This window comes from Oryx dammah, unplaced genomic scaffold (genome assembly GCF_014754425.2).
Source record: "Oryx dammah isolate SB20612 unplaced genomic scaffold, SCBI_Odam_1.1 HiC_scaffold_5, whole genome shotgun sequence".
NCBI lineage: Eukaryota > Metazoa > Chordata > Mammalia > Artiodactyla > Bovidae > Oryx > Oryx dammah.
Genome location: NW_024070189.1, coordinates 71,473,456 through 71,484,858, shown reverse-complemented (window position 1 = coordinate 71,484,858; position 11,403 = coordinate 71,473,456).

Here is an 11,403-nt window from a genome sequence, read left to right as displayed (position 1 = left end):
GCACCCCCACTGGTCAGTGGCCCTCCACACTGCAGCCTCCTCCAGGCTGGTCTCCAGGAGTACCCACTGCCCACTTCATTCTGCCCTTAGTGTCCCCTCACTGCCCCCTCCCCTTTTCTGTACCCCTCCAACCCTCCCGCTTGTCTGAGTCTCTGGCCATCCTGTAGGGCTCCCTTGGGAGGAAGTACACTTGCTTCTCTCCTGCTGCCCTCTCCTTCCTTTCTTTCATTTTCAAATGTTCCGCCCTGGTTACATCAAGGACAGGAGGATGTGCAGCGGTCTGGGATTCTGGGACTCAAGGCCCAGAGAGGGCAATAGCTCACCTCAGGCTGCACAGCAAGGCCCAGGGCACCTCTCCTTCCTCCACCCGACTTCCTCCAGCCCCCTCTCCTCCAGTGGCAAGACCTCCAAGCCCATTAAAGGGGCAGGAAAGATAATGAACAAACCAGGAAAACATGAAATCAATATCAGGAGAAAAAAAGTACGGCTGCAAATTAAGTGAAATAAACAAGCTGGTAATTATTTGGACAGCGGGTAATTAAAAAGGGGTAAGGGCTCATTACTGTCTTGTTGGGGTTTGATGGCTGTGGTCTAACACCCTCTTCCCAGCTCTAAGGCCATAGCCGGGCCTGAGTTCCTGCCAGCCTAGATTTGGGGGGATCGTAGCAGAGATGTTCTCTGTGGAGTGCTTACCCCCGACCTGCCTGTGATCTCATCTCCAGAAAACCTCTCTCAGTTCCCCTCTCAGGATCTGAGGCCCAGAGCAAAGGCAGGCAAGGTGGGGCAGCCCCTAACCCACCACCATCCCCACCAGGAAGCAGCTTCCTGCTGGTTCTCAGACCCCCAGGCTCTGGGAGAGAGCAGTGCCTTCAGACCTCAGCTGAGGATGACCCTTGTGATGACCCTGGGATGATAGGCGAATGACCCCTCCAGCCTCTACCAGGCCCCAGGGAAACCTCCTTTGGGAGACCTTGATGAAGGGGGGTCCCAAGGCGAAGACAGGATGATAGGGTGGATGCTGGCAAAGGTGGGAAGAGCCAGGGAGGGAAGGAAGCCAGGTAGGCAGAGTGGTGGCAGAGAGGGTGCTCCCCCTGACCCTGCTGTGACCCCAGTTCTTAGCTCTGTACTATCGAAGGAGACCTTGGACATTGTCCAGTCTGGCTTTGGCTTGCCAACTTGTTTGGCCCACACAGTGTCTAAATGTTTAAATTAGTTGTCAACATTTTAAAACAGGAAATTTCACATAAAAATGATTTCTAGCTTCTCTTGAAAGAAAAACAAAAAAAAACAAAAACAAAAACTCCAGCACCTCCTGGCTGGTCTGCCACGTGGCAGCGGTTGGCTGAGCTGAGCTGGCCCCTGGGACAGGCATCTTCACTTTCCACTTCTCCTGGGCTTCATCAGCCCCTGAAGCACTGAGTTTGCCACCCCTGATGCCGTCCCATTCCTGCTGGGGCCCAGAGAGGGCAATGACTTACCCAAGGCCACATAGCCAGGTAAAGGCAGAATGGGGACTGGCCCTGCTCCTGCCCTCAAGGAGCCCATACCCTGGGCCCATCGCTGGTAGACACACTCCAGAGCTTGCAAGTGACAAGGGAGGTCGGTTGCCGGTCGGTGCCAGAGTTGAGGCTGCCACACTGGGTGTGCAGGGGGAATGGGGGGGGGTGTCTGGGGACCCACCTTTACCCTGTGATCAGTGGGAGCTGTGGCAGGGGTTTAAAGGGCAGGATCAGATTTTCTTTCTAGAAATAGCTCTGGGTTGGCATTGTTGACAAAGCCAGGAGATGGTCACCTAAGGACAGGTTTCAGGGGCTGGGGGTGGGAGTAGCCCCAAAGTGCAAGAAAGGAAGGAGTGGGTGGGAGAGAGGTTGGGGGAAGCTAGAATGGTGGACTGTGAAGGCACGAGAAGCCCTGGCAGCCCCGCTGTGTCCCTGCCAATAGCACAGTCTCTGGGAGCAGGTTTGGGGGACCCACCAAACCCAGCTAGGGGCATGCCCAGTGTGAGGTCAAGGGGCATCCAGAGGCAGGGGAGATGTCAGCATGCAGCTCAGCTGTGAGGGGGAGTGAGGGGCCCCACTGGAGAGCAGGAGGTTGTGGGGGTGGGGAGCTATGGAAAAAGGGGGCCTCAGGAGAGGGCAGAGCACAGCCAAGCGGCTGCATGGACAAGGGACCAAGAAGGAGCTGGGCTTGCATCCACCACCTACCACCCCTGCCAATAGGAGCTGGATCTGGCATGGGTTTTCAGGTCCCTGCTGAGAATGGGGTCACTGGATGGCCTGGCCACTGGGTCACCATCCTCGTGAGGGCATCAGCCACCTGGCCGGATTTAGGCCGGAGGACAATGGGCAGTGCTGCTGTGCTCTATGCCCAGGACTTCCCACCAGGGCTGTGGCTCCTGGATGCCCCATGGGGCAGGGACAGGAGTCTGCCTGGGGCACTGCTGTGTGGCTCGTGTCCGGGGCATTTGCTGAATCAGTGTGACCTGGTCAAGGGCGTGGGGCACTGTATGGGAATCCATCCCTCAGCGTGTGTTTCCCTTGTCCCCGCCTCAGTTTTCTTGCCTGGAAATTAGAGCTTTAGCGTAGTTTGGCTCCTAGAATTGTCATGAGAACTAAATAAGAAAATCCATGTGAAGTTCACCACTGCTACTAGGGTGTGACTGTGTAAGGTGTGTGTGAGAGTGAACGTGTGTGCACGTGTGCATATATGTGTAAGAGCCTGCGTGCGTGTGCTGGGGCTGGCTGTGGTTGTGGGCGGTGTAGGGCAGATCACTGGGTGGTGCCCTGTCTCACTTCTGAGCTCCGTCTGGGGGTGCACTGTCCCGCCCTGGGCACCCTGAGCTGAGCCCTGGATGCCCTCCTGGCCCCTGCTCAGGCGGGGCTCACATTAAATCAGTGAGATATGAAACCCCACCATATCCAGGACAGGGTCTTTAATTAAATTAATTGCCGGCAACATTGTAAAAATGCTGATAGGGTCATAAACGGAGCCTCGGCAATGCCATTCATCATCTCAGACTTGAGGGGGCCATTCCTGGGCTAGGGGCAGAGGTAGCAGTGTCCTGCTGAGCACCCGGGGAGCTCAGGTGGGCAGGCCAGCCACAGGAGAGGGAAATGGGAGCAGGGGGCACAGTCGGTCTTAAGGCTGCACTCGAGAAGCGGCCACGCCCTCCTTACCTAGCCCATGTGTTTCCTTGGTGAAGGACACGGATGGAGGTGGGGTGCCCATGGAGCTGCAGGGGCTGCAGGGAGAAGGGAGCGCCTTCCAGCCTCCTGGCCAGCCGGAACCACTCTTGATCCAACCTGAGAATCTGGTCCAGCCCAGCCGCTGATGGCTCTGTGACCTTGAGCAAGTTCTTGCCCTATCTGAGCCCGTTTTCTCACTAGGAAGACAGGCAGACCCTCTCCCCACCTGCCTGCCTCCCTCATGCTCCCAGTGCCCTCCTGGCCACCCTCCCATGGCCTCCCACCTCGCAGGAAACACTTGCCAGGGAGCCTTTTGTGTCTCTTCCACCTGGAGCTGCAACAGGCCCTGACACGGCTCAGATGACTATCTCCTGCCGCCAAGCACTGGTGAGGGGCTGGGCCTGCACCCACCTGCCCACCTCTGCCAGGTGAAAGGTAGAGGAGGCCTGCCTTGCACACACACACCCCGCCACGACCACCATCGCCAGAAACACACTCACAGCCACACGCACGGCACCGGCAGAAGATTCCAAAGCAGGGAAAAGCCTTCCTTCCCTGGTTCTCTCTGGGCTGTGCGACCACATAATTACCCTGGATTCCATTCTATTTAATTGCAGCTTATTAAATTCTAACCAGCCAATTATCAGCCACAATTACAGCTTAATTCAGGGACACAATAGCTATTTTATCGTTTGTTAATCAAATGCTTATTTAGGCCTCAGCTTTATTAACTATTTCTCTGGTCCAAAGCAAGACCCTGCAGCCAGAAGGGGCCCGGGAGGGGCTCCCTGGAGGTCTATCCACCCTTCAAGCACTCTTTCCCCAGGCCCCTGATAGTTTCTAAGTCCCCTTCACGGGTGGGTTTCGGGGCTCTTAGCAATGCTCTGGACCAAAGTTGGAAGACAGAGTTTGTTCATTCATGCATTCAGCATGTGTTCATCAAACCCCAGCTGTGTGCCAGGCCTATTTGGACTATAGCTGTGAACAAGACAAGTGTGGTCTCCATTGTCATGACACCTTCCAGGGGAAGGAGACCTAGACAAAAAGCAGCACACAGGTACACTATTTCAGAGAGTGGTGGGTGCTATGAGGAAAATAGACTAGGGAAGGGGCGAGGGGCTGGTTTAGAGGGCCTACCCGAGGGACTTCCCTGGCGATCCAGTGGTTAATACTCCACACTTCCATTACTGGAGGTGTGGGTTCGATCCCTGATCAGGGAACTAAGAGTCTTCAAGCTGCATGGCACAGCCAAAAATAACAAAGGGCCTACCACAGATATGAAATTAAAAGACACTTGTTCCTTGGAAGGAAAGCTGTGACAAACCTAGACAGCATATTTAAAAGCAGAAACATCACTAGATGACAAAGGTCTGTCTAGTCAAAGCTCTGTTTTTCCAGCAGTCATGTTCGGATGTGAGAGTTGGACCATAAAGAAGGCTGAATGCCAAAGGAATTGATGATTTTGAGTTGTGGCGAAGACTCTTGAGAGTCCCTAGGACTGCAAGGAGATCAAACTAGTGAATCCTAAAAGAAATCAACCCTGATTATTCATTGGAAGGACTGATGCTGAAGCTGAAGCTCCAATACTTTGGCCACCTGATGCAAAGAGCCGACTCATTGGAAAAGACCCAGATGCTGGGAAAGATTGAAGGCAGGAAGAGAAGGGAATGACAGAGGATGAAATAGTTGGATAGCATCACCAACTCAATGGACATCAGTTTGAGTAAATTCTGGGAGTTGGTGATGGACAGGGAAGCCTGATATGCTGCAGTCCATGGGGTTGCAAAGAGTCAGACGTGACTGAGTGACTGAAAAACAGCCCCCTCAGATGTAGCAGTCAAGGATGGCCTCCTAGAGGAAGTAAAGTTGAAGATGAGACTGAGGGATTAGAGGAGGGCCCTGTGGTAGAGCAGGGGGCAGCATGTTGCAGGCAGAGGAAAGAGCTATGCAAAGGCCCTGGGGAGGGGTGAGCTTGGAGGGTTTAGAAAGCAGAGAAGGGTCAGTGTGTAAGCCAACCCTTGCTCACAAGGGGTGGTGTGATGGTGGGGGCCAGGTCTGGCTCCAGGAAAGGTCCATAACTCCTTCCCTAGGCCTGGCTTGGGTCAATGGGTGTGGAGAGCAGGCCCTCCTTCTGTGGCTATGTGACCTTAGACAAGTCCTGAGCTTCATGTTCCTTGTCTATGAAACAAGGAGGGGCTGGAAGCCACCTGAGGGCAGCCACCAGAGGTTTAAGCCTGGGCTGCAACAGCTGGTGGGCAGAGTAATCCAGTCACCCACCCCACACACATGAGGTGGCACCATGCCTAGCCCCAACTGCCTTGTTCTTTGCAGGTCAGCCCGTCTGCCCGTGCTCCCCATGACGCCTGTGTCTGTCCTTGTGACCAGGCCCCTGGAGCCCGCTGGGGAGCTGGGTGACTTTCCTCCAATCTTGGCAAGGTGGCTGCTGTCTCTGCGACACTTTCACACATGCATTACCATAGAAACCACAGTGCCACTCACACATGTGTGAGAGCAAGGGTTGGGGGATCAGCCCTTCCTTCCGAGGGACACGGCGAGGGGCTGTCACTCCAGTCTGCCACCTCCGGCATGCTCCCTGACAAGAGGGCCTGCAGTCATGCGTCCCCTCATTCACTGACCACACGCCGGGGCAGAAGAGCCTGAGCTCAGGACCATTCCTGCCGTCCGGGAAGTCCTGTGATGTTTGGAGCCACAGTCAGGGAGACAGAAGATTGAAGGAAAGACCATAGGGCCGGGAAGGGAAAGAAGAGCAGCCCTGGGGCACGCCCGGAGGCCCCAGGGGTGGTATTCCTAACCCACCTTGTCCTGGGGCCAGATCAGCACTATTTGTCCCAAATGAGGAAACTGAAGCTCAAGCACAGGGGTCTGCAGCAGGCAGTGAGCCCTAGAAGTGGCTGGTGGACAGAGCGAGGTTTTTACATGTTGGATTTAGAAAAATACTGGGGCGCACTCCCACCTTGCTGTGGCCTCGTGGCACCCCATCATCACCTCCAGGCAGGTCCGTGGCTCTGAGTTGCCACCTGGAAGCTCAGAGTCCTTCATGTAGCCCCCAGATCTGTCTCTTCATGGCCTCCCACACACCATCCCTCTACCCCGCCGCTGTGTGTGTTTCTTCAACAGCAAATGCTAACTTCACCCCTGCTTATCAGAGCCTCTGAGTGAAGTTCCCTCATCATAAAATTGCTCACATTTAAAAAATAGTAACTCACGAGGGCGTCTCTGGCTGCAGGGGTGCAGATGGGCAGGAGGGCACAAATCCCTGCTCCAGTGTGTGTCTGCACCCACTCTGCATGCTCCCCACCACTGAGGCCATGGCTCCTGCCCCTGTCTCCTCTGGACCCTGAACAACAGCTTCTCCGCTGTCCCCTGGCCCGCCTCCGCACAGTCCAGCACAGCGGGGTTCTAGAATTGACTGGAAAGAAAGCAGAGCTAGCTTCCAGACAAAGCTGAGTGTGTGTCCCCCTCGTTCAACCCTCCTTTCTGGGCTGTGGTCCCTGTCAAGGGAATCATCTTCAACATTCATTCAACAAGCACTCACTGGACACTCACTGTGTGTCAGTCCCTGGCCAGGCTCTGGGGGATGCTTAAGGGTTAGGGCGACGTCACCATTCAGTCCCTGCCCTCAAGGCACCTACAGTCTGAGTAAGGAGACAGATTCATAAAGGGTGACCACATGGTGTGGGAGGTAGTGAGGCGAGTTCAGCCAGGGCCTGTGGGAGCCCGGGGGAGGTGCGGCCAGCTCTGTCTAGGGGTCAGGGAAGGCTTCCTGGAGGAGCGGGTATTTGAGCAGGCCTAGAAGTACAAGTAGAAGTCACCCAGGCAGAGAGCAGATGGGACTGGATCAAAGCAGTGAAAGGGTCCTCACTCCAGCTGACTTCAGGCAAAGAAAGGAATCCAGGCGCAGCTCTGCCTTCCAGCTTCTTGAGACCCCAGGCTTCCCGCGGAGTGAGGAGTCGATCTCCTTTCTTCCTTGGTTGCCTCCATTCTCCAAGCCTCTGCTTCAGACCCATGAACGGCCTCCCATTTACTTGACCTCTGATGGCCTGCACAGCCAGCAGTACTGGTCCAACAGAGAGGTTCTCTCTTCCCAGCAGCCCAAACCAAATCCCAAAGTCCCATCTTTTGCAGTGGGGTGACCTGCTCATCTGGGCACCAGTTGGTGCCGCATACCTACCTCTGGGACCAGAGGTGATGTCAGCCCACCCAGACCGAATGGCCATATGGATGGAGCTGGGGGAGGGCCAGGCATTCCCTGCAGAAAATCAGACACTGTCAGCCGGACAGGGGAGGGAGACAAGGCCCTGGCCAGGATATGCGCCTGCGTTGGGAAGATCCCCTGGAGAAGCGAATGGCTCCCCACTCCAGTATTCTTGCCTGGAGAATTCCATGGACAGAGGAGCCTGGCAGGCTACAGTCCATGCAATTGCAAAGAGTCAGACATGACTGAGCAACTAACACTTTGCACAACTGCAAAGGGTCAAGATGCCAACCTACACGCTTGAAGGGAGGCCCTGGAGGCAAGGCCAGGTGGCAGCTCAGGCCCTGGGCCAATAGAGCCTCGAATGCCAGGCAAAGTGTGTGGCACATCATCCTGTGGACTCTCGTCTCCCTACCCGGGCCTGTGGAGCAGGATACCCAGGCCCCGAGCGGACCTACCAAATGCGTGTCTCCAGCTTGGAGAGACTGGGAGCACAGTGCCTATGGGTGGGGCGGGGGGGTGCAGTGCTGGGTGGACAGCCAGGAAGAGAAAGACAGAGGCTGCTAGGCCCCTAGCCCCCTCTCCTTCCTCCACCCATCTCCACACCCAGGACATTTCTCAGGGAAGTGGCAAAAGCAGGGGCTTGCCGCCCCTCCCCCTCACCACTGATGCAGGCCTGGCTGTTGGGGGGTTAAACAGGAGCAAGTTGTGGACCAGGACTGGGCCATCCACAGCTCCCAGCTGAGTGAGTCCAGATGACACCCTGCCCCCAGCCCTCCCACACTGCTCCATGGGACTGAGTCTTCACTCAGTAAATACGAGTTCATTAATTGCTTGATTAATCACACCTCATAGTTTCGTGCTGCTTTTAAAAATAAAACACTTGAAAGCACTTTCACACCCACCCTGGGCCTCAGAGTTACACGAGTAGGTCTTATCATCCCAGGCTGCTGGTGAGAAAAGGGAGGCTCAGCATCAGAGCAGCAGGATGTTGGGGTGTGGCGGGGGAAGGTTGGAATGCAGAGCCATCTCCCTTCCCACATCTCTCCCTGTGGGCCACTCTGAGCTCTCTCTGCGTCTCCCTGCAGGTCAAGAGTGAAGGGGGCCGTCCTTAGGCAAATCTGAAGTTCAAGGAGGAAAAGGGGGCAGTCAATTCAGTCACTCCACAAACACTCCAGAAATAAAGGATTCTGTAAATTGCTGAGGGTTCTGAAGCAGATAATTGTTCAATCTCTTAAGTCACGTCTGACTCTGCAACCCCATGGACTACAGCATGCAAGGCTCCTCTGTCCTTCACTGTCTCTGAGTTTGCTCAAGTTCATGTCCATTGAGTCAGTTCAGTCACTCAGTCGTGTCCGACTCTTTGCGACCCCATGGTCTGCAGCACACCAGGCCTCCCTGTCCATCACCAACTCCCGGAGTTCACTCAAACTCATGTCCATTGAGTCGGTGATGCCATCCAGCCATCTCATCCTCTGTCGTCCCCTTCTCCTTCTGCTTTCAATCTTTCCCGGCATCGGGGTCTTTTTCAATGAGTCAGCTCTTTGCATCAGGTAGCCAAAGTATTGGAACTTCAACTTCAGCATCAGTCCTTCCAATGAATATTTAGGGTTGATTTCTTTTAGGATTCACTGGTTTGATCTCCTTGCAGTCCAAGGGACTCTCAAGAGTCTTCTCCAGAACCACAATTTGAAAGCGTCAATTCCTTGGCAGTCAGCCTTCTTTATGGTCCAACTCTCACATTCATACATGACTACTGAAAAACCATAGCTTTGACTAGATGGCTTTGTCAGCAGTGTTGTCTCTTCTTAGTAATATGCTATCTAGTTTTGTCACAGCTTTCCTTCCAAGGAGCAAGCATCTTTTAATTTCATGGCTGCAGTCACCATCCCCAGTGGTTTTGGAGCCCAAGAAAATAAAGTCTGTCACTGTTTCCGTTGTTTCCGCATCTATCTGTCATAAAGTGATGGGACTAAATGCCATGATCTTAGTTTTTTGAATGTTCAGTTTCAAGCCATCTTTTTCACTCTTCTCTTTCACCCTCAAGAGACTTTAGTTCCTGTTCACTTTCTGCCATTAGGTGGTGTGATCTGCATATCTGAGGTTATTGATATTTCTCCCAGCAATCTTGATTTCAGCTTGTGATTCATCCAGCCTGGCATTTTGCATGATGTACCATGCACAAATTCAGCATATAAGTTAAATAATCAAGGTGACAGTACACAGCCTTGTCATACTCCTTTCCCAGTTTGGAAAGGAGTCCATGTCCAGTTCTAACAGTTACTTCTTGACCTGGATACAGGTTTCTTGGGAGACAGGTAAGGTGGTCTGGTCCTTCCATCTGTTTCAGAATTTCCACAGTTTGTTGTGATTCACACAGTCAAAGGCTCTAGCATAGTCAATGAAGCAGAAATAGATGTTTTTCTGGAATTTCCATCCTTTCTCCATGGTCCAATGACTGTTGACAATTTGATCTCTGGTTCCTCTGCCTTTTCCAAGTCCGGCTTATACATCTGGAAGTTCTCGGTATGTGTACTGTTGAAGCCTAAATTGAAGGATTTTGAGCATAACCTTGTTAGCATGTGAAATGAGCACAATCATGTGGTAGTTCCAACAGTTTTGGGATTGCCCTTCTCTGGGATTGTCATGAAAACTGACCTTTCTCAGCCCTGTGGCCACTGCTGAGTTTTCCAAATTTGCTGACATGAGTAGTGCAGCACTTTAACAGCATCTTTTAGGATCTTAAGTAGCTCGACTGGAGTTATGTCAGCTCCACCAGCTTTGTTCATAGTGATGCTTCCTAAGTAAGGCCTACTTGACTTCACACTCCAGGATGTCTGGCTCTGGGTGAATGACCACACCATCGTGGATATGAGGTCTTTAAGACCTTTTCCTGATATAGTTCTTCTGTGTATTCTTGTCACCTCTTGTTAATCTCTCCTGCTTTTTTTAGGTCTTCACTGTTTTTGTCCTTTATCATGCCCATCTTTGCTTGAAATGTTCCCTTGATAACTCCAATTTTCTTAAAGAGATCTCTAGTCTTTCCCATCCTATTGTTTTCCTCTATTTCTTTGCACTGATCACTGAGGAAGGCTTTCCTATCTCTCCTTGCTATTCTTTGGAACTCTGCATTCAGATGGGTATATCTTCCCCTTTCTCCCTTGCCTTTCACTTCTCTTCTTTCCTCACCTATTTATAAAACTTTCTGAGACACCACTTTACCTTCTTGCATTTTGTTTTCTTTGGGATGTTTTTGGTCACTGCCTCCTATACAATGTTAGAAGAACACATTTGTCATAGCAAACACTCTTTTCCAACAACCCAAGAGATGACTCTACACATAGATATCACCAGATGGTCAGTACCAAAATCAGACTGACTATGTTCTTTGCAGCCAAAGATGGAGAAATTCTATATAGTCAACAAAAACAAGACCTGGGGCTGACTGTGGCTCAGATCATGAGCTCCTTTTTGTAAAATTCAGACTTAAATTGAAGAAAGTAGGGCTATCCACTTGGCCATTCAGGTACAACTTAAATCAAATCCCTTATGATTATACAGTGGAAGTGATGAATAGATTAATGGGATTAGATCTGGTAAACAGAGTGCCTGCAGAACTATGGATGGAAGTTTGTAACACTGTACAGGAGGCAGTGATCAAGACAATCCCAAAGAAGCAGGTTATAGGGGTGCTAATTCAGCAAGTGTGGGTGTAAGGGCTACAAGGGACTTGGGGCAGTTCCTCTGTGAAGATCTGAGCAGAGCCCAGAGTGCCCGGGCCAGGAGGAGAAGGATTTTAGAAGAAGGAGACAGCAGAAACTGTCAGACAGGACACAGCTGGGCTTGTGTGAGGACCAAGAGCCAGGCAGCTTGTCCAGAGCAGAGGGAGTGCAGGGATGACTAGTAGGAGGTGAGTCAGAGAGGGGACAGGTGTATGTCCTCGGAGTTTGTTGGGAGGGCAGTGGGAAGCCTCTGGGGTGCTGTGTGCAGGGCAATGCAGAG